The sequence below is a fragment of the Diadema antillarum genome, unplaced genomic scaffold (genome assembly GCF_040938485.1).
Source record: "Diadema antillarum isolate AM-2024a unplaced genomic scaffold, OU_Dant_1.0 seq00001423_RagTag, whole genome shotgun sequence".
NCBI classification, from domain to species: domain Eukaryota; kingdom Metazoa; phylum Echinodermata; class Echinoidea; order Diadematoida; family Diadematidae; genus Diadema; species Diadema antillarum.
The window spans coordinates 297,566-321,796 of record NW_027272175.1 but is presented as its reverse complement, the minus strand read 5'-3'; the positions used below and the strand labels follow the sequence as shown (position 1 = coordinate 321,796).

Here is a 24,231-nt window from a genome sequence, read left to right as displayed (position 1 = left end):
TTCTCCATCTTTGTTTTCCCCCAGCGCTTAGAAATATGATATTAAGCGCTTTATAGATATTATGCATTATTATTTTTATTATTGTTATTATTATCATCATTATTATTGTTAGTGTTATTATTGTTATTATCATCATCATTATTATTATTATTACATGTATTATTATATCATTCATTCAGACATTCATTCAGTTATTTAATTATTTATTTATTTATTCATTCATTACTTTATTATTTTTGTAGGTATTTTCCAGATATCATCATACACCGTGTGTAGTCTGCTTGCAGACTGATTTTCTGCATTGACTTAATCCATAGCAAGCTGCACAAAGCTGATAATACTTGACCGAGATGTGGACAAATGATTGTGGGTGAATTTGATCACTTTCAATGTGGTACCAAAGATTACTCAGTTGTGTACGATGTTTTCACAGGTACATGTGACGCACCAACCACACCATCCGGTCGATATGAAGTAGCCTTTTCGACGGACGGAGCCTTTTTTGCTCAACATGAAGATGTCTACAGAAATAGACGTTCGATCATTGTTCGCGTAATATGTGATACCGGTTTTCCGCGTGAACCGCAAAGAACAGTTACCTGTGTAAATAGGACCTGGTCCGGTCCGTGGCCGATGTGCAGTGGTAAGTCAAACTGTTACACTGCTACGTAAAGCATCGTTGAATAGTACGATTGTAGGAGGCTGTTGTTGTTTGATTGTGGAGTGCAAACGCTTTTATTGGCAGTTTTGCTCTTTGTTTGTTTGGCTTTTTTTGATTTCTTTCACATTCAATTTGACTCAATTCGCCCATCAATAAAGCACGAATATCTTTATGAAAAAGTTACTTTGGGTGTGACGAATTTGAATTCCTTCTGATGAACAAGGGGATGAGGATTAGCTATCATCATGATAAAATTTGTAATCCTACGGAGAGGATCAGATCAATCTGCATTAACGGAACGTGGTCCCCACCGTGGCCCGTATGTGTTAAACAACCTTCCGTTACTTTGTTTAAAGGGTGTGTACAGTTCTGGTCGAGGAGAGGATTTACAGCTTTTAACATTTTGCGAGATATTCAGAAACGGCTCTATGAGATGTCAAAGAGCATGCAATTCTAACGGGTATCAAAAGTTTATTTGATGCAATCTATTTTGAAATGTCTGAGGTATCGAAAAAAAAGTGAAACAAAAATATCCTATAAAAGGCGTGGTCTGTAATCTTTTATTATTTTCAGTTTTTCTTATCTCAGCCATTTGAAAACTAATTTTCATCGAATAAACGATCAATCCTTTTTTAAGATTACATGGGCTTTCATATTTCCTAAGAGGTTTCTCATTATCTAACTTTGAAAACATGAATCCCCGCCTCAACCAGTACTGTACATCCCCTTTATAGCCACAGTTATCAATATTAAGGTACGCATCAAGGCCGGCGCAGCGTTTTCAAAAGTGTGGGGGCCCACTTTCGGGTTTCATGAGCTAACAAGCAAGAAAAAAAAATGGTCCTCAGCTCATTCTCTCCCGTCCCATTTCCGGGTGTTTTTACCTGGCAAGCAAAAATGAAAAAAGGTCTTCATTGATCTCTATCTATTTCTATTTTAGTGCCACTTACGTACTTCCGGGTTGAAAAAAGTGTGGGGGTCCAAAGTGATGACACCTTATGTATTCCTTTGTATGTGCACAAAAAGTGTGGGGGCCCGAGCACCTACGGCCCCCACGGCTGCGCCGGCCATGCGCATTGGTTTAAGACAAAATTTGTATAAACGCCGAAAACATCAGACCAGTTACTTGTTACTGATCATGCATGGAAAGAGGATGAAATCAAAAGGGACTTTTATCTATTTATTCATGCATTCATTTACTTATTCATTTATATATTCATTCGTTTATTCCTTTCCTTTTGTTTATTATTTCTTAATCAATTCAATTATTCCTTCATTCTTTTATCATTTTTGTAGGTATTTTCCAGATATCCTCATACACCGTGTGTAGTCTTCTTGCAGACTGATTTTTCTTTTGCATTGACTTAATCCATAGCAAGCTGCACAAAGCTGACAATACTTGACAAAACTATGGATGCATAATGAGTGTCGGTGAAATTGATCACTTTCAAGCTGGTGCCAAAGAATACTTAATTGGGTCAAACAATAACCACCTGGAATTTCAAAGAGATCAGCGCCTGGCCTACAGTTAATTCATTCAGTTGCCATTCCTGCTCTAGTTGAGTTATGTATTTTCCGACCTGTCCTGTGACAGTATAACAGGAACAAACGTAGAGAAAAGGAAAGAGAAACGAAAAGTGACAAGCGGGGCACTGTACCAAGGACAATTTACAACATTACGTGTGATAAATCACAGACAAGGGAAATAGAGTGGCTGTGTTCGTGGGGTGTGTATACTTGATGAAATAATTCGATAAATGACATTGGAATGAAGCTCAACTGCCAAAAAAAGCAAAAGTGAAGAAAAAGAGAAAAAATGAAATACCGTCCTGGTATGGCAAAATGAACATGCAGCGCGCTAAGCGATTGAGCCACACGGCTACCGATGATCGGATGCGAAACTTAAATCTAATTTATATACCATTTACAACACAAATTTACTGTGATATTGAAATTTTTGCCCTGATAACGGTGTCTGAACGATATTTCAATGCCCAAAACATATTTGACTTTCAAATGAAATAGAGCAAAAAAACAAACGTGCCCACGTACATGAACCAACGACGTGAACATGCATTTTATTTCGCAGTGCCAGAAGCAAATATGTCTTCAAGTGACTTAAGTTTCAGAGGACATGGAGCAAAATCAGCTGAGGTAAAGGTGCTTCAGCGTTATCAAGTCAATGCATGGTTTAGACATAACACGTAAACCTGGCTGATTTTGAGTCTTTGCCTTTAATCACAATTTCTAGTGTGATGACGTTATCAAATTGGACAACAATGACATGGACTTGAAAGAAAAATGTTCAAAGTATAACATATCCCAATCTGGGATAATATTGAGCTAGAACAACAGAGATGACAGCAAATGAAAGCCAGAAACAGTACCTAAAAAGAAAAAAAAATATTCCCCTTTTTTATTTCAGATGATGATATGATGACGTCATTGAGTTTTCCTCGAAATATTGAGAATTGAAATGTTATTTACAAGTCATATGCTTTTATGCAATATAAACGTAGGGTTGCTGGACGTTTTAAAGAACTGTGGCGAATTAAGACATGTTTTTTCACTATATATTGCACATAGACGGGCGAGCGGAATTCTAACTTTTACGCCAGTGCATTCCTTTGTTAGAGGTCAAAATCGATCAGAAATAAACGGATATTGTTACTTAATGTATCAGGAATCCAAATCAGTCAAAAAAGTGGATTTTCATGTTGCTAACGCGCTGTGCGCGTGAAAACGTGCGGACGTACGCGCACGCGCGGAATTTTTGAAACGCTCAAAATAAGCCAGTTCGGAGTTCCACTCTGCGCATGAGCAGAAAAAAGGTCATTCGGACCAACAGGCACGTTGGTTTTTAAAGTCACTGGGATAAGCGTCTGTGATGTATTATTATGTATAATGATTATTCATGTAATCCTTATAAATGCTGCTTGCCAGCACATCCACCTGACAGCAAAAGTGGTAGGCCTATTTGGCAATATCGATAGAAAGAGGTTGTTCTTACATTCAATGTAAGATAATGAAAATGGATGTTTTCCCAAGTGTTAATTGACGGATCATTCTGGCCATGTGGTCTATGCGAGTTCATTCTTTGTTTAAGCAGGATTGACAAATACCATAAATCGTTGCGTAAAGCTTATGCATTATGTCGCTCTGAAAACGAGTGAAGAGCCCCTTAACCGACTGAGAAAAAAGAAAGGTCATTCGGACCAATGTGCCCATGAGCTAACTCCGAACTGGCTTATTGTCTGAAACTTCGAAAAAAACCGGTCGGGAAGTAGCCGTTGAGCATTTTAAATTCTTAACGCACGCGTACGCGCACGTCATGGTGACCTGGGTAATTAGCATAGGATGCATCAAGTAAGATCTTTCTATATTCTCTTCATGTAGAATTCTATAGGCGTATTCATATCTAGACTAGCAGTTATGGTGAAAGTTAAAGATGTATGTGTCGTATGTGGAAAAGGAGTTACAGGGAAAACAGGAGGTATCCAGTGTGAGGGAAATTGCCAGTTATGGTTTCATCCGCATTGCATTAATCTAAACTACCATGAATATATAGACTTATGGAATAGCTCCGTTATATGGATTTGCAAAAAGTGCGGAATGCATAACATTGGAATGAGTATGACGTCAGGGATTGGTAGCGATATTTTTGGGTTTTCGTCTAACGATAACACTTTTGATGCTCTCGACTCGGGCTCAGAAGAGGAGGAAGAAAATGCAGATGATGTCAGTAATACATCATTCATACAGAGTGATATTGGTTCACCACTTAATATGTCTTCACCCAGTAGAAAAGGTGTAAGACCTAGGAAGTCTAACTTCCGATCCATTAAGATCCTCAATGTCAACTGCCAAAGTATTCGCTCCAAAAAACAGTCTTTCCATCTCCTGACGCAAATACATGATCCAGAAGTTGTCATTGGTACTGAATCATGGGTATCGTCATTAGTCAATAATAATGAGGTATTCCCAACTGATCAGTGTCATATTGAGAGAAGAGATAGACCTAATGACCCTCGTGGTGGAGTGTTTATTGCTACTAAGAGAGAACTTCTAGCTACAAGAGAAATCGAACTTGAAACAGATTGTGAAATTCTCTGGAGTAAATTAAATATGGCGGGATCTAAGACTCTTCATATACAGATATAGCTGCGTACTACAGGCCTCATGAAAATTACAAAGAGAGTCTTGCAGAGCTTCAACGATCCCTGTGTAAATTGAATCGCGATCATATGGTAGTCATATAGGTGGTGATTTTAACCTACCTGGATGGGATTGGGAAACCAGACAGGTGGAAGCATGTCATCACCCAGCGCTTCATCATGCTTTTGGTTCTATGCTTGATGACCATGGGTAAACGCAGGTAGTTACGGAAACAACCAGGAAAGAAAACGTCCTTGATCTATTCCTAGTAAATAATCCAACGTTAGTCACTGATGTCTCAGTTGTACCAGGGAGGAGACACCTCCCTGGTTATACCAGGCATTTCAGATCATGATTGCCCAATTCTCACGATTGCTGGTTGTCCAACTCGCCAGAAGCTAGTAAGAAGGAAAATCAACATCTACATCAAAGCGGATTGGGAGAAATTTGCTGATTTCATGCAAGGTGTAGGCAAGAAAATTGAAGATAAGCTTGACTTTTGCTCAGTAAATGAGGCTTGGGTTATGTTCAAGAATGGAATAGAGAAGGGAATGACAGAGTTTGTTCCACATAAGATGACATCCAAAAAGAATGACATACCTTGGATAACAAACAAGATTAAAAGGTTGATCAAAAGGAGAGATAGGTTGAACAAAAAAAGTCGGAACATGAAATTGAGAATCCACGGGGTAGTCCCTTTTCAATTGGAGTTGAGCTAAGGAGGGCTTATTGGAATTATGTGGAATCTCTTTTTTCTATCGATGAAGATACCACAGAATTTGAGAGTATGAAGAGATTTTGGGGCTTCATCAAACACAACAGGACTGATAATACAGGAATAAGAGAACTGAAAAGTGATGGTATTACGATCACTGATCCGATTGCAAAAGCTGAAGCATTGAACCAACAGTTCAAAAGTGTTTTCACCAAGGAAACTCCCATACCGAATGACTTACTACCGGAAACCTCAGACTTTGTAGAAATGGATGATATTTTGTTTACACCAAAGGGTGTAGAGAAGCTGCTTTGTGGTTTGAAGATAGGCCCCTGGACCGGATGGTATAACTCCACGAGTCTTGAAGCAGCTGGCAAAAAATCTGACTCCAATTCTTTGCAATATATTCCGGTTGTCATATGAATTAAGTGAAGTACCAAATGATTGGCGTGAAGCAAATGTTGTACCAGTCTACAAGAAAGGTAATCGATCTACTCCTGTAAACTACCGCCCCATTTCGCTGACATGTATTTGCTGCTAACTAATGGAACACGTTTTAGCGAGCAACATTATGAAGCACGGGGACGAAAATAACATCATTTTTCCCCTGCAATATGGCTTCTGTAAGAACATGTCATGTGAACAACAAATACTTGGTTTCACAAGCGATTTACACAGGAACTTGGATGCAGGGCGTCAAACGGATGTTATAATCATGGATTTCTCAAAAGCTTTTGACAAGTTTGGACATGAGCGGCTTGTACGTATACGGTATCAGGGGGAAAAATCTGAAATGGATTCAATGTTTTCTCAATGGAAGAAGTCAGAGGGTCGTTTTGGATGGTATTAAATCTTCTCCAGTAGCGGTAGGATCTGGAGTGCCTCATGGGTCTGTTCTTGGGCCTTGCCTCTTTCTGCTTTACATCAATGACTTGCCTGATGGTCTCAAAGGTTCGCCTTTTTGCCGATGATGCAATTTCCTACATGACCATCGACAATCAACATCATACGCAAAATATTCAAGAGGACCTAAAGAAAATTGGTGACTGTGCGAAAATATAGATGATGGATTTGAACACAGATAAGTGTAAGGTTTTGACAATATCCAGGAAAAGAAGAAAGGTGCAACACGTGTATCATCTAAATAACGCCCCTCTTGAATCTGTTGAATCCGTGAAGTACTTGGGTGTAACCATCACTTCTGATTTGAAGTGGACCCAATACTGTCAATAAAGCCAATAATCTTCAATAATCTTCGCATAAAATCTTCTGATGTTAAAGCCACAGCTTACAAAACGTTGGTTCGACCAATTGTTAAGTATGCTTCCACAGTTTGGGACCCATCTACCAAGAATGATGTACAAAATACACAATAATCTTACTCCTCTTTCAGCACAGGACTATATTATCAAACAGGCTACTCAGTTGACGAGAGCCTCGCAACCACACTCCTATTAAGTACCATACTCGAGAACTGAATCTCATCGCCATTCGTTCTTCCCAAGAACTGTAAGGAACTGGAATTCCCTGTCGTCAGAAATTGTTTCAGCGCCATCTGTGGGATCATTTCAAGCCGTCTAACGGTTGATCACAGTGGATAGTTATTTTCGTCAGATTTTCTATGTGCTTGTAAATATCTGTAAATAAATTGTATTATAATGTAAATAGCACCAGTCTGCAAGAATCTTCAGTCTATTGAAGGAGGCAGACTTAGTCAGAAGAAGAAGAAGATCAGACGTGACTTGAACTTTATGTTTACCGAAAATGGTTAAGAAATGACATTTTATTGCTTATTGAAAACACAAAATGGCGACTAGATGACGTCACAGATAAGTTATCGTCATGAAAATGTTTCTGTACTGAGATATTGTCAGGAGATATAATGACTACAAATGTCACAGTGGCGGATCCAGAGTGGGGCGCAACCGGCGCACGCCCCCCCCCCCTTTATTTTTCGTTAAAAACAAAAGAAATAAAAAGAAAAAACATGGAATGAAACCCGAAAGTGGCACCAGAAATATGAGTCACGCCCCCCCCCCCCCCTACAGAATTCCTGGATCCGCCCCTGTTTCATGTGAATTGGTCAATTCATTATTGACATATTTTGTTCACAAAATTCGTTAAAATTCGTCAGAAAGAAATGGGAATTTCGAGCGAACACAATAGGTGATACGCCGTTAGCGTATCACCTAATAATCATAATGATAACGAGTCATGAAATTCGTCACTGAAGACGAGTGAGGTGATACGCTGGTTGGTGATCAGATATTGGTTACCCGACCTGAAGTTATATTGCGATAATATGTTCGTCAGGTCGAAATTTTTTGTCCCTTCATAATTCAGATCAAATTGTTTCTATCATGCATAGCATATGGAGATCCCGTACATGTGTCCTGTGTGTGCGAGTACAGTGTACCTGTACCATGTCGTCCTTGGCACGAATAAATTGAAACATGGAGGTAAAGTGTTTCAAATATTATCTTCACTTTTTAATATCGGTCTTTTAAAATAAATATGAACTTTGACCCATATTTGCTTAACCAAAATTGCTATATCTTATCTTGTTGGAAGTTATAGAATATCAGTTGGGAGATGTATTACAGCTACACGCCTGTAACATTTTCCAGCAATAAAAGCAATAAAGTTTCCAATACAAACCTAAGGGAAATAAAGCGAGTGTGTGTTTACAAAACAGTTTGATTAATATCTGGACCAAGAAGCATTTCCTCAATTAAATAATAAAAAATTAAGGAGGAATTGTCGCTTTGCATCCTATGAGGTTCGAAACTTCACGTGCCCAACGTACGGCTCCCTCGAAAGAGACGTTGCCTTTAAACCACGTAACAATAGGTCTCCTCGAACCAAAAGTGTGGAACGTGAGCTAATACGTCAAAGGGTGCGTTTATCAACTCTTGCTCTCGGCAGAAACAGGTTTTCCAATCAGCTTTCAAGGAATTTTTATGATTTGATAAACGCAAAACTGTTTTGAAAGCCCTTTCGGAAAGCCTTTTCGAAAAGGTGCGTTTATCAACTCTCTTTTTCTCGGCAGAAACAGGTTTTCCAAACAGCTTTCAAGGAATTTTTACGAGTTGATAAATGCAAAGCTGTTTTGAAAGCCCTTTCGGAAAGCCTTTTCGAAGGCCGCAAATTTGTGGCTTTTCAAACAGGTTTCCTAAACAGGTTTTCTGAAACCTGTTTGTAAAAGACTTTTGAAGTTGATAAACGCAAAGCTGTTTTAAAACGGCTTTGTAGTATTGTACTGCAGTTACGAACAATGCACGCCTTATTGTATTATGATCTCTTCTCCTCGGATCGAATTGCGCAATGCAGCTGTGCAGTGACAGGCCAGATATCGTGTTCGCGAAGAGTTGATAAACGCAATTATTTTGGAAGCTGTTTCGTTCTATTAAGGGCTTTGGAAAAGGCTTTGGAAAGCCGTTTAAACAGGGGAAAGTTGATAAACGCTGCCAAATTCTCATGCCGCCACTCAGAAATATTTGAAGTACATGTATGTGCTAAACTGGAGCTGCCTCACAGATAGGAAGACAATTGATTCATGTGGCATTGCATCATGACTCGTCACTCTCAAAGGAAGATATGTCTTTATAATGGTAATTGCTTTTCGCCGTCCCTTCTTAGAAAACAAGCTGCACATTAATAGTACAGGGCTTTGGAAAGGGCTTTTGAAAGGGCAAAAGCCGTTTAAACAGGGGAAAGTTGATAAACGCAGCCAAAGATAAATCATGGCGATCACCCATGGTTTACACGTGACATGACATATTTCTGTAACTCCATCAGCAGTGATTGACTTCATAAAGAAGAAAGCTTTACCAAATTGAAAGCTTACACGTATGTTAAACTCAGGGGATTTAAGCCTTTTTGCCTTTTTTTACAGCCTCTTTGGCAGAACGACACACAACCCCTTCAAACACACTTATCGGCAGCAACGGCGTAAATCCGTACTGAGGAGTGGGGGGGGGGGGGGGTCGGCGATAGTCACCATCACCACGATTACAAGCCCATAACCGGACCGGCGCAGCCCTTGGAGGGGGGGGGGGGGGGGGGGGGAGGGAGGGGAAAGCTTTGTCGCCCCCCCCCCCCCCCCACACACACACACACGCGAACTTTACAGGGATCGAATGTCCCACTCTTTTGCATGCAAAGTAGGAGGGAAGTGGCAGCAAAAATATGAAGACTCTTGTTCTTATTTTTGTTTGTTTGTTTGTTTGTTGTTGTTTTTTGCTTGTAAGCCGACTTTCGGAGGAAAATCAGACCTTAAAATTATGAAGACGTTTTTGTTGTTGTTTCTCTTGTCTTTTGATGTCCTTTCTTTTTGACTGAAAGGCGATTTTGACACCCCCGTTTTAAAAACGTAGCGCAGCCCTGAATAATGCCCAAATAAATTCAATAAAATGGTAATATGGATATCCATTTCTTTGTATGTAATAACGTAGTAGATATTTTCCTGTAGCTATCAAAGGGGTGGCGTTGTTGCGTTTTACATTGCGCAAAATTCACAGTTCAAAATCCGTTCTGAAATCACGTTAAGATATGCAGAAACGTTATTCATTGAAATTGATAACCCAATTTCTAAAAATGTTATTATAGGTTTAATTTATCGACCCCCTGATGTGAATTGTGAATTATTTTGTGATGAATTGGATTTATATCTTCATAAGATAGGTAATGAAAGTAAACATGTTTTTATTTTTGGTGATTTCAACATTAACTTTTCCCCCACATCCGATAGCAATAGTTCCCTTAATTTTATGCATTTAATGTTATCATATGGTTTTTATGTCGATTATCAATAAACCCACCAGGATAAATCCGCACTCATCAACTCAGATTGATAATATATTTTCGAATGTGTATAATAATACAATTACGGGGGTATATTATGTTCTGAAGTTTCTGATCATTTACCAATATTTTCAATTTGTGAATGCAAATTGGGTTGTAATAAATTACGTGATAAAATATGGTATTATAAAGAGTCAAAACGTAATGTGGAATTATTGAAACAGAATCTATTTTTAGAGGAATGGACAGATATTTATAGTATTGATAATGTTAATTTGGCATATAAATGTTTTAATGATAAATTGTTGTATTATTATGAAAATAATATTCCTTTATGTAGAATAAAAAGTAACCGAAGTAAACCAAGAAATCCTTGGATTACAAAAGGTATTTTGAAATCCATAAACACCCGTAATTTTTTGTATAAGTTACATATTCGTAACCCAACTGAATTTAATTTAAATATGTATAAAGTTTATCGAAATAAATTGACAAAATTTATTCGTTTATCCCGTAGATTATATTTTTCTGATAGAATGAAAAAGGTTTCTTCGAATATTAATGCAACATGGAAAATTATTAAAGAGGTCCTAGGTAAAAAGCCTGATTCTCCGCCAACGGATGATATCACATTAAACGGCATTAAAATAAATGATCCCAATATGTATGCTAATTCATTTAACTCATTTTTCGTTAACATCGGTCCGGAACTTGCTATTAAAATTAGCAATACTTCTGCTCATTTTACAGATTATATTTTTGACCAAAATTAAGAGTCTATTTATTTTAATCCAACAAGTCCCAGTGAAATCATTAGTATCACTAAATCTTTAAATAGCTCTAAATCTTGTGGTTTTTGATAAAATAAGTTTGATGTTATTGAAAGAAATAGTTTATCCACTCGCAGAACCGTTAAGCCACATATTTAATCTTTCTTTATCACAAGTTATTTTTCCTGATCTGCTGAAAATAGCGAAAGTTAATCCTGTTCATAAAAAAGATGATCCTCATGAAATTAATAATCATCGTCCTATTTCTTTGTAGCCTAGTATATCCAAAATTTTAGAAAAAAAATTGTTTATAATAGACTTCTTAAATTCATTAAAACGTATGATTTACTTATTCCCAATCAATATGATTTCAGAAAAAAATTATTCAACTGATTTAGCACTAATACAAATTTATGATAAAATTACGAGTGCTTTTGCAAACAAAGAACATGTTGCAGGTATATTTTGTGATTTGAGTAAGGCATTCGATACTCTTGATCATTCTATTTTACTCACCAAACTTAGTCATTATGGTATTTGAGGACAAGCACTTTTATGGCTTAAAGATTATCTAACTAATAGAAGACAATATGTTATTTTTAATGGTTGTGAATCTGACCCCCTTTTAATTAAATGTGGTGTTCCTCAAGGCTCAATTCCTGGCCAACTATTATTCCTTCTTTATGTTAATGATATCATAACTACATCCTCTCTTCTTTCTTTTGTTCTAGTTGCTGATGATACTAATATATTTTATTTTCATAAAGATCTTCGGATTTTAAATGATACTTTAAATATTGAAATTAGTCATCAAATTGGTTTAAGTCTAATAAACTTTCTTTGAATATAAAAAAGACTCACTTCATTTATTTCAAACTTCATTCTCATAATGAAGATACGCTGATACATATTAACATTGATGATATCCCATTAGAAAAGAAAACGAATTCAAAATTTCTGGGAGTATATATTGATGAAAGTTTGACTTGGAATGAGCATTTGTATTATGTTACAACGTGTATTTCTAGAAATATAAGGATAATTTCCAAGCTGAAGTTCTTTCTTCCTCGTTCAACTTTATTTCTATTATATAATTCCTTAATTCTCCCATATATAAGTTATTGCAATGTTGTATGGAGTACTTGCGGCTCTACCAAAATAAATTCTTTATTAAAATTACAAAAGAAAGTTATACGTATTTGTACAGGATCGCATTTTCTGGCTCATACTGATTCTTTATTTCATGAGCTTAAAACATTGAGGGTTTTTGATTTGATTATTAGTCAAGTAGCAGTAATTATGTTTAAATATATACATGATCAACTTCCATCATCGTTTGATAACATGTTTAGGTTCAATACTTCTGTCCATTCGTGCCCTTTTTCACCTTTTGAATCCCAAATTATTAGTGACACATAAATCTATAAGACATTCGGGTCCGGACATTTGGAATAATCTCCCGGATAATGTAAAGTCCTGTTTAAGTATTTATTCTTTGAAAGCTCCACTAAAACGATATTTGATACAATTATATTCTCCAAACCAATTGAGCTAACAAATATTTATAGTAAATGATTGTCATCTTATTGTCAATCTCTATTTTCTTTTTGCATATTGATGTTGTAAATGGTGCAATTTGATGCATTTTTGTGCGTGTTTTATAGACTTGAAACAGTTCCACATGTTTAAGGTAGCATTTTATGTAGATTATTATTGAACAATTTTGCCTACAAAATGGTACTCTCTAAAAAATTTCTAGTGAATAATTCACTCCTCGGAAGGAGTGAATAAAATTTCACTCGATTAAGGGTGTATTGACTTTCACTCGTTGTCGAGTGAATTTCACTCTTGTAACGAGTGAAATTTGTGTGAAACCTATTCGCCGAGTGAATTCCGAGTGAAATTAAGGCGAGTGAATTCCGAGTGAATACATAATCAAACGCATTTGGCTAGGCCAATAGAAATTGAGAATTCCCCTGTCATGTGTTTACTCTAAGCCAATCACCGGCCGCAATTTCCCCTGGCTTGGGCGCGGGCAGGTTTACCTGAAGAGCGACGCGTCGCCTGTGCAAGGACTGTGTGCAATTGCGTGCTGTGTGGTGATCTTTCATGTTGCTAACGCGCTGTGTGCGCGAAAACGCGCGGACGGACGCGTACGCGCGGAATTTTTGGAAACCAAAAATAGTAGAGATAACAAGATACGAAGGCGCGCGATAACAATGGACACAAAATGGCTACCTTACATGACGATACAGAGAGAGCTAAGTACAAACTCAGTACACCTAGGAACATCATTCATTTCTAAAGGTAGTGGTATTTTTGTTATCTTAAAAAGATTTAAAAATTAAAGTCGTAGCTTTTTTTCGATTAAGGGGATCATTTTGAAGAACGAGATTTTAAAGTAACAAGGATTATTTCGTGAAGGTAAACATTTGGCAACAGCATGATCTCACAATCAAAGACGCTTGATAAACAACAACATCTTCAAAGACAGCGCGTCTCAGGCAAAGAAGCACATCACCTGATACTAACAAAAAATACTATGAATAGCATGGCTCTGGGAGAAATAGGGAGGCTTGAAATAGCCTGTACTGTTAAAGAAAGAATGCTTAATTTTTGGTTGAAGATTATTACAGGAAAAGAAAGAAAATATTCATCTATAGTATGTAATATCATATCACTTTTGCATAATTATAAGATATATTCATCACCATGGTTTTTGAAAGTTTATGATACACTAAATGAGTTAGGAATGTCTTTTGTTAGGAATAACTTTGAAAACGTAAGTTCTTCGTGGTTTAGGTGTTCGATAAAACTTAGATTAAGAGACGAATTTGTACAGAATTGGCAGTCTAAGATAAGTAACAGTTCATGTTGTACGAATTACAGAATCTATAAAACGAATCTATGTTTAGATCCATTTTGTTAAAAATCCCTTGCATTTTCAGACAACTTCTTTCCAAATTTCGCTGCGCCAACCACAGATTGCCAATTGTAACGGGTAGGTATGCTGGTATTGAACATTGTGATCGATTTTGTAATTTGTGTAATTCTAATAGACTAGGGGATGAATTTCACTATTTATTTGAGTGTTATACATTGAATAATGCCAGGAATAAATTCATTAAGTCCTATTATATAGAATAAGACCAAACACTTTAAAGATGTTCCCAAAATCGTAGTGAGTTGATAAATTTAGCTAAATTTTGTAAGGAAATAATGAAGCTCCAAAAGAAATAATAATTATTAATATCATTATTTGTATTTTTTCATGTAAATGTAGCTTTTTACAATGTTTTGCTTTATATTATTGAAATTGCTTTTGTCTGCATTATTGTTGCCCTGCTTTTTTTTAAACTGTTTTGTTTGTCTTCCTTCTCTCTTTCCTTCTCTCTCTCTCTCTCTCTCTCTCTCTCATTCTCTTTCTCTCTTCTGGGTCCTGCACCATTCTGTATATATTTGTATGTTTTGTAAATATCATGCAATTTTCTGTATATATATATAATTTACAATGTATTAATGTATTAACTGATTTTATCTGTTACGATGTTTGTTTGAATTTTCTTCAATACCCTGACGTTGGGTGACATAAGAAAATAAAAAAAACCCATTGTTATTGTCATTGTCATTGTCACCTGAGACGCGCTGTCCCTGAAGCCGCTGCTGTTGTTTATCAAGTGTCAAGACAGCGCGTCTCAGGTGATGTGCGTAATACGCTTGAGGACCGCGCGCTGTCCATTTGTTTTGTACAGGATTAGCGCGCACTTTCGTGTCTTATTAGTTAAGCGTCTTTTTTGGAAACGCTCAAAATTGTCTGAAGCTATGAGATTTTCCATTGGAAAGTCGTTTTGGGCATTTTAAAATTATGACGCTCGCGTACGGGCGCGTCATGATGACCTGAGTATACAGGACGATCAGTTGTGACTTGAACTTTATGTCTACCGAAAGTGATATAGAAATGACATTTTGTTATGAAGTTATGATCGAACATGTGACTTTATCTGAAAATGGCGCCTAAATGACGTCACAGATGTGTTATCGTCATGAAAAGTTTCATGTACAGAGATATTGATATAAGATATGATGACTGAAAATTTCATGTTACGCCGGTTGCGTATCACCTAAAAAGAAAGAAAGGAAGATTTTGACAAACACAATAGGTGATACGGTGACATCGTATCACATAAAAAGGACGATTTTGACAAACACAATAGGTGATACATGTACTTTGATAGCGTATCACCTAACAAATAAAGGAAGATTTTAGCAAACACAATAGGTGATACGCTGATAGCGTATCACTTAGATATTGTAGTCCAATCGGTGTGACCTTGTTTTTAATCAACTCACCATTTATCATCCTTTCTGTTGTTTTGTTTTGTTTGTTTGTTTGTGTCCATGCTCTAGATTCTTGTGGTTTAGCCAGGGAGCGATTAGTCGTAACACAGCTGTGGACAGCGGCCTGTGAGACTGATGAGCACTTTGGTAAGTGTTTTTCTTGTGTGTGTGTGTGTGTGTGTGTGTGTGCACTTATCCATTGTGTAAAACGAGGACATGCATACAAATTTACATTTAAACCGAGGACACGCAGAGAACCAAGGACGTCCTCGGTACGCAGACTATTCCATAATAGAGTCTGCTTTTGCATGCCTTTGCATGTAGGGTACATGTTTGTAGGTCCTCGATTACCATTAATAAGGTCCTCGGTTGGATTGATATATATACGAATGAGTCCTCGGTTGACAAGAGTCCTACTGACACACAGGTCCTCGATTATGCGGTAAAATTCTTATGGGTAAAACATGTCCTCGGTTTCCACCATAGACGCGTATGTATGTATGTGTGTCTGTGTATGCGTTTGATCGAGTGTTTGAAGAGGAACAGAGATACATAATAGTTTACAATATATTCTGTCATACATAATGCCAATATTCAGAGATACAGGTAGTTTCCATTATTCCGTAAACTTCACTATATATTATTGTGATGTAATTTATGTGTTCAATTTCTGGAAAATGTTTATACGTTTCTGCTGTAAATGGATAAATGAAACAGTGAATGAATAAATGTGAATGAATGAATGAATGAATGAATGAATGAATGAATGGTTGAATAATAATCAGCATATTCTTCACTGTTTACATTTTCAACGAGAAGATTTTGTGCGGATGCTGGAAATCTCTTTTCCTCAAATGTGTTTTTGACAGTGACTATGGGTAATCATATAGTACAACATATCAGCGAGAGTTTGAGACATTAATGGGAAAGTGAAAGTCACCGAATATCGACTTTTCCAGATTAGAGTTTGTATTTTCCGGACCCTTAGTATTTCAGTGCGATATTATTACGTCATTCTACCATAATATTATCTCAAGACAAAAGAGAGAAACGACCACAAACACCCAAAAGTACCACAGACATGGAAAAAAGACGGTCACAAAATCAACACAATTCTGAGAAAGTCGCCCTGGAAGTTGCAGTTGCTTACAAATTTATGTGCTCAAGACTTGGCATCTAACACATTTTTTTTTTTTTGTTCACTATATAATACAATTCAGCACACCACACCAACTTGTTTAATAAATATTGAAAAGGTTTTGATTGCTATATAGGTATTCTTGTGAGAGAGAGGGCGCTAGCAGATACGTCAAGACTTTTTTTTCGCATCCTCTCCTTTTGGGATTTAATATCTTGAAATATCGCCAACAAGGAAATCCATCCTATTGTCATCTTTGGACCATATAAGTGATTTGGAAAAGTGCTATAAACTATCCTGTTTTTGAGGACTAACAGACTGTGCTTCTTGACATCTTCTGTGGGAAAGTTAACTGGCGAAGGTGCATGCAATATGTATGCCCAGAAAGCGACGCCACGCCCAGACATACATACGACAGGGCCCAAGCCAATTTTCCTGCGCACAGACGACATCAGGAACAATGACAAGAAACATTGTACAGGTGAGGAAATATATGTCGCCTTGGAAAGAACTGTCAGCACTGACAGCATCCTGGGAATCCAGCAAATTCGCCGTCTATGGCGGATTTATCTGAACTCCCATGAGGACCGCGTGAAACTGATATCCAATGGGCTTGTCATTCGGGGAGCAAACGCCGCTGTATACGACGTGAACCCATTCACGAGGTCAAAGGATGAGAACCTGACCAGAGTGACCATCAAAGACATCCCGTTGTCTGTCAGCGACGAAGTCATACGTAGCAAGATAGAAAACCAAAAATGCCAGATCCAAGGGGACATTTATCGCCAAAAACTGAGGGTAAATGGTCAACTGACCAACTGTCTGAATGGTGATCGGGTACTCTACATCACCCCACCCTCACAGCCACTACCACGGAAATTGTTATTTGGAAACAACTTCATGGGACGTGTATACCATCCGGGACAAACCGAGCAATCTAGTGCAGCTGGTCCGGTAACATGCTCCAGATGCCTTGAATCGGGACACCATGTATCCAGCTGCCATAACGAGGTGAAATGCCAGCTTTGCAGAACCACCGGCCACAAAAGGAACGAGCGTCCACAGAACCCGGCACTACACAACCACATAGCAACGCCCGACGCCTCACCACCGCGACAACCTACGGCACGTGAGAACTCCGAAAGTACCGGTCCAACACACCCCATCGAGACTGCGAGTCAAAGCACCAAGACGCGACAAACTCGTCTCGCTGATTTCATCACGAAGCTTGTGCAACAACCATTGCAGACCAACGATCCCGAAAGATCTGAGGCCATCGATCTTCGATCACAGTCGAGAACGCGATCAGCCTCATGTAGTGCAGGAGCATCTGGTACGGCATGTGAAGCATCATATCGCACGCGATCACAGGCAAAGATCAGTGAAAGCACGCCGCGTGATGACGAGAAGAGAGAACAGCAAACGGATGGAGAATGTGATGATGAAACATGCAGTATCTACACAAACAGCGACAATGATGATTTTACGTTATCCCCGGAGACTCCTCCTCCGAAGGCTGCTGGGAAGACAAAGGAATCTAAAAAAAGGAAAATGAAACCAACGAAGAAGCAGAAGTGAGTAGATTATTTGATCGTGATTAATTAGAAAACAGGTAATCTCATTAAGAGCGATGGAGTGTTTCCATTTTGTCTCTTTAAATGTAAGAGGAATATGTGATACACTCAAACGGAAGAAAATATTCTTATGGTTGAAACGTCAAAAATGTGATATAGCTTTCTTACAAGAAACATTTTTATCAGGAGAATTAGAAAAGGTAATTTCAAATGAATGGAAAGGTTTCCGAATATACGATCATGGAGCAAAACACTCAAAAGGTGTAGCTGTTTTAATCAGAAACGACCTTCCAATTGACGTCATAGAGACACATTCCAAAGGTGACGGTAGAGCCATTGCGTTGAGATTTGTAAGCTATGATTCTGTTTATTTCTGCCTAAATGTATACGCTCCGGCGAAAAACGCAGAAAAAGAGCTGTTTTAAGCATCATTACATAGCTGGGTGAAAAAGATCAAGAAACCGAGTGAAATTATGATTGCAGGAGGAGACTGGAACTGTGTACAAAATAAAAAGTTAGACACAAACGGAATGTCTTACATATATTTACCAAAAAAATATTTTGTTAAATTTCAGCAGTGTTACAATTTAATAGATGTGTGGAGAAAAAAATTCCCGGAGAGGAGGCAATTTACGGGGAGACATCTGTCACTCAGTATATGCTCACGCCTTGATTATTGGCTAGTCTCCAGGGCATACGCTCCGTATGTACATTCCTTACATATCAAACCAGTGTTAAAATGTGATCACAATGCGGTGACAATGAAGCTTCGGGTGACAACAAAAAAGAGAGGAAGGGGTTTCTGGAAATTGAATAATTCATTACTTAAAGATGAAAAATATAAACATGGTATAAAGAATACTATTCAGAAGGTTAAAATGGAGTGTGATAAATTTGATGATCAGTTAAGATGGGAAATATGTAAGATAAAAATAAAAGAATACAGTATTACATATGCATCTGAGTTGTCACAAAAGAAGAAGAAATATATCAGGAGCATCGAAGAAGAATATAAAAGATTGAGTATGAGTGTTAATGAAGACCAAAATATTGATGATTTAGACAAGATTAATTGTTTTAAACATGAGATAGATAGATGGTATGAATATCAATGTAAAGGTGCATATGTTAGATCAAGGGCAAGGTGGCTTGAGTCAGGAGAGAAGTCATCTCGATATTTTTTTCAGCTTGAAAAAGCAAAGGGTAAAAAAAAGAAGAAATAAATTGTATTGAAATAGATGGTAAGATTTTCAGAGAAGATGAAGAGATTTTGAAAAAAAAATACATGATTTTTATAGCAGTCTTTACGGAAAAGATGATTCCAAGTCTGATATCAAAGACTACACTCGTAATTTAGACTTTAATGTATTAAGTGAGGAAGATGCAAACATCTGCGAGGGGAAGCTCGCAGAAAATGAATGCTGGTTTGCACTCAAATCTATGCATTTGAATAAGTCACCTGGCAGTGACGGTCTTAGTGTAGAATTTTATAGATGTTTCTGGGAAGACCTGAAACAGATGGTAATAGACAGCTTGAATCAGGGATATGAAAAAAAAAGAATTCTCTGTTTCTCAAAGTCAAGCCATTTTAACACTCTTGTATAAGAAAGGTAATAAGAACATATCAGATAATTGGCGACCAATTTCGTTGCTTAATATAGATTATAAGTTGGCGGCTCGTGTTTTGACAATCCGATTGAAAAAAAAAATTATTCATTGTATTATATCCGAGGACCAATATAGTTTTATGAAAAATCGTTCTGCATCAGAGTGTATAAAATATACGGACAGTTCAGGATGTAATTGATTACTGTCAATGTACTGAAACACCCGCTATTATTATGTCATTGGATTTCAAGAAAGGTTTTGATACTATTAATCATGATTTTTAGTTTGGTTTGTTGAAGGAACTAAGATTCAAAGAATCTTTCATTAGATGGATCAAAACGTTGTATAGTAATGCTAATGGTAGAGTAATGAATTATGGTTGGATATCTGAAGAATTTTTTATTAAAAAAGGTGTGCGGCAAGGATGTCCGTTATCAGCTCTTTTGTTTATCATTGTTGCAGAAATTTTAGCAGCAAAGATAAAGAAGAATGTTCAAATAAAAGGTATTTTAGTACCTAATATTGAATCGGAAAATGAGTATAAAGATATTCGAATTATTCAATTTGCTGACGATACCACAATTTTAGTTGATTCTGTTGATTCCTTCACAGAAGTAATGAAAGAAATAGAATTTTTTGGTGAAAATGTTGGCCCAAAAATTAATTGGTCAAAATCTCAGTTTATGAGACTGAACTTAGATATTGAAACTTTTGGAGAATTAAATCTCACAGAAGACGCCATAAAATGTCTCGGTATATATGTTGGGAAATGCTATAAAGAAGTTGAAGACCTTAACTGGGAAGGCAAAATAGGGAAAATAAAAAATACACTGGATTTATGGAGAATGAGAAATTTGACATTGTATGGAAAGGTGACCATTATCAAACAATTAGTTACATCTCAGTTAGTATACACAGCTACAGCAGTACCTGTGCCCTTAAAGATAATTAGGTCAGTAAATAGATTACTGTATTCTTTTTTTATGGAATTCCAAACGGGAAAAGGTAAAACGCACCGTATGCTGCAACCCAGAAACAGGAGGAGGACTTAAAATGGTCGATTTGCTTTCAAAATGTTTATCTCTCCGTTTATCATGGATTAAGAAGTATTTTTCTGAGGAACAAATGTCATGGAAGATTTTATTTCAATATTGGACCCAGAAATGCCTTTGTGTTGGAAATTTAATTGCAAGAAAAATGATACATTAAGAATATGCAGAAGGAGAAAAATACCTGAGCTTTATTGACCTTTTCTGTTCATGGTCTGAGTTAAAGTACATAGATATGTTTAATATTAATGATATAAAGAAAGAAGTTGTTTGGAATAACAGTCATATTAGATATGACAATGAAATGTTATGTTTCCAGAGCTGGATAAAAGAAAATGTTATCACAGTGAAACAGATTATAGAAGATGGGGAGTGGAAAGACGTTACATTCATAAATGAAACCTTCCGAGACAGGCAGCTGCTCGCCTCATTTGAATTGTCTAAGTTAAAAAAAGCATTTCCCAGGTTTTGGTTAGACAAGTTACGTAATAATAGTAATTTCACGGTTTCAAATGGAGTTAAACAAGGTGGTATATTGTCTCCATGTATGTTCTGTCTCTATATTGATGGGCTTCTGCATCAACTGCAGGCACTCGGTGAAGGATGTTACATGGGTCAAATGTTTAGTGGCGTTCTCTCATATGCTGATGATTTGATCATTTTATCCCCAAATGTGTCAGCTCTGAAGGAAATGATTACTATCTGTCAAAAATATGCTTCTCAATTGGATTTGAAGTTTAATAGTGACAAAAGTCAGCTTATTATATTCAAATGTGATGGAAAAGAAGTTGTAGATCCAAGGATAACAATTAACGGAGAGTATGTGAAAATTGTAGACAATATATGTCATCTTGGTCATATTATTACAAATGATATTATGCATGCTGATTTGTCTAAAATTAATGGTGATTGTAACCGTCAGTGTAATATTTTACTGAGTAATTTTAAATATGCCAAGTGTGAGGTACGTAATGTTTTGTTTCAAAAATTTTGCTGTAGCTTTTATGGCTCTCAGTTATGTCCATTATATGACTCCTCTTTAGATGCGTTATATAGACACTGGAGAACTGCTGTTCGAAGAGTATGGAAATTTCCATGGCAGACACATAATGCATTCTTGCCTTTTTTAGAAGGTGTTTTTAGAAGGTGTTTGAATTTTATAACAAAATTTTTAAACACAAAGAATCAGATTGTTTCTTATATAACACGAATGAGTAGATTTGGTGCATATTCTGTACTAGGTGGTAATTTGAGATTTTTGAATAGTAGGTATTTTTTAGACCAGTCGAAGATAAACGAAAGATGAAAGGCATTATGCGGTGAAATGGATGAAGCCATGAGGAATGCCGAGCAAATAAGGAAATTGATACATATGAGGGATTACAAAGAATTTTCTTTTTTAAACTCTCAAGAATGTAATGAGTTGATTTCGTATCTATGTCTACATTAATGTGGCATAGTGTAGCTGGAATGAAATACTTTCAGGGAGAATGCAGTTTTTTTACTGGTCACATTATTATACAGAATATAGAGAAAAGATGCAATTTTTATTTTTTATTTTTATATCATCATGACTGTTTCGGGGACAGTTGCTGAATTTTATACATATGTTGTGCTGCATGTACACATAGTTATATACATGCACACTGTCATATTGCTGGTATTTGCGGGAGTGTGTGGGGGGAGTGAGTGAATGCCAAATTGCGAATGCATTCGAATGTGCGTATATGGGTGCATAGTAGAACATCGTACTTATTGAACAATGTGTGCATGTCTATGAGGGCATGCACGGGCGCACGTGCGCACTTGTGTGTACACACCATGTACTAGTAGTCAGAGAGTGAGGTATATTGTGCTGGATTGGGTACGTAGTTTTTTAGCCGGGATATGGATGGGTGCTGTACTCCACTCTCTTCCCCGGACAGTCGGAGTGGGCACGGGTGAGGGAGGGTTGATGGGCGAATGTATTAATAACAGAAAATATGTGGATTTCTGTTGGATCTCCCTGAGGGCATTTTTAGACTTATGTGTGTGTCTGTTTATTTTTTTTTATTTCATTTCTGTATCCATGTCTATACATTGTATCTGCATGTTTTTAGGAATATTTTATTGTATATACTATATCTGCTTTGTAAGAAGCGAATAAAGAATATAATAATAATAATGATAATAATAATAATAATAATATACAGACTCCTGTACTGCTGCACACAGAAGAATTTGATGCTATTGAGTTGTCAACAGGTGATAAAATCAGTGTACAGAAAACGTCAGCTAAACATTATTATAGATTATTTTTGCATAAGAAAAAACAAGAACCTTCATGTTTATACCCTGTGATTTTGATTGGAAAAAGGCATTGCAATATAAGTTTCATCAGATTAATGATAACAGAATAAAGCAATTTAATTTTAAGCTTTTTCATCGAATACTTCCCAGTAAAGACAATTTGTTTAAATGGGAAATTTTGAATGATAATTTGTGTACTGTATGTAATTGTAAAGAAACCACTTGTCATTTTTTGCTGAAATGCAAAAAAATCAAAATGTATTGGAGAGTGGTTTCGGTTTTAATTCGAAATATTTTCGATCTTGTAATAGATATCAATGAAAAATTCATTATTCTCGGATATGATATAGGTAACAAAAAGATGAAATTAGTAAACCTTTTTTTGAATTATGCCCAATTCATTGTCTACAGGAATTATGTCAGAGAAGGCAATGAAAGAAACAAATGTTTGTTCAATGTACATCATTTAATAGAAGATTTGAAAGCGGAATTAAGATTTTATATCAGTTTGAAGTGCAACCAAACGAGATTCGATGATTTTGGATTAAGAAGAATACGCAATTATTTTGGTTGGTACCATTGATGTACCCTTCTATTATTTTTTTCCTGTCATAATGATTATGTTGAATGCCTTTTGGATACTTGCAGATAATGTGATTGTAAATATGCGAAGATATGTGGAAAAATAAAGTACCTCAGATGAGGAAAATAGAAAAAAAAAATATGGGTATTCTTGTACTGCCAAATTCTGGCAGGATGCATTTATGAAATATGTCACAATCTGACAAGTTGTTGTTTAATCAATTAGCATTTTTTCTTACTTTCAGCCAAAGCAAAGAATATTGTGAATTGTGAATTATTTACGATATTCTCAAGTTCAGTGACTGGGCTGCGTGGTGATAAGATGTTCGATGAAGTGTATCTTTATGATTGGTGAAGTATAGATCGAGTTAAAACACTACCTTTCATTATTTTGTAGATGCGTTTAGAGAGATATCGTTATCACAAATTAACGTGAATATGTTGATTATATCCGTATATTTCAGCGTTAAAGATAAGAGTCAACGCAGTAGTCGAGGAGACTGGGTTCTATGTCATCACCGCCACCGTGGTAACACCAATCAAAACAGG

The 24,231-nt window shown here is 36.7% G+C and overlaps 1 long non-coding RNA gene across 1 annotated transcript; it reads left to right on the top strand.

The window, feature by feature from the left end:
* The first annotated feature begins 441 nt into the window (after nucleotides 1–441).
* LOC139709264 (uncharacterized) lies at nucleotides 442–24,231 on the top strand. Its single transcript, XR_011709395.1, has 3 exons — nucleotides 442–643; nucleotides 15,512–15,589; nucleotides 24,147–24,231. It is a non-coding gene; the product is annotated as an uncharacterized lncRNA (long non-coding RNA).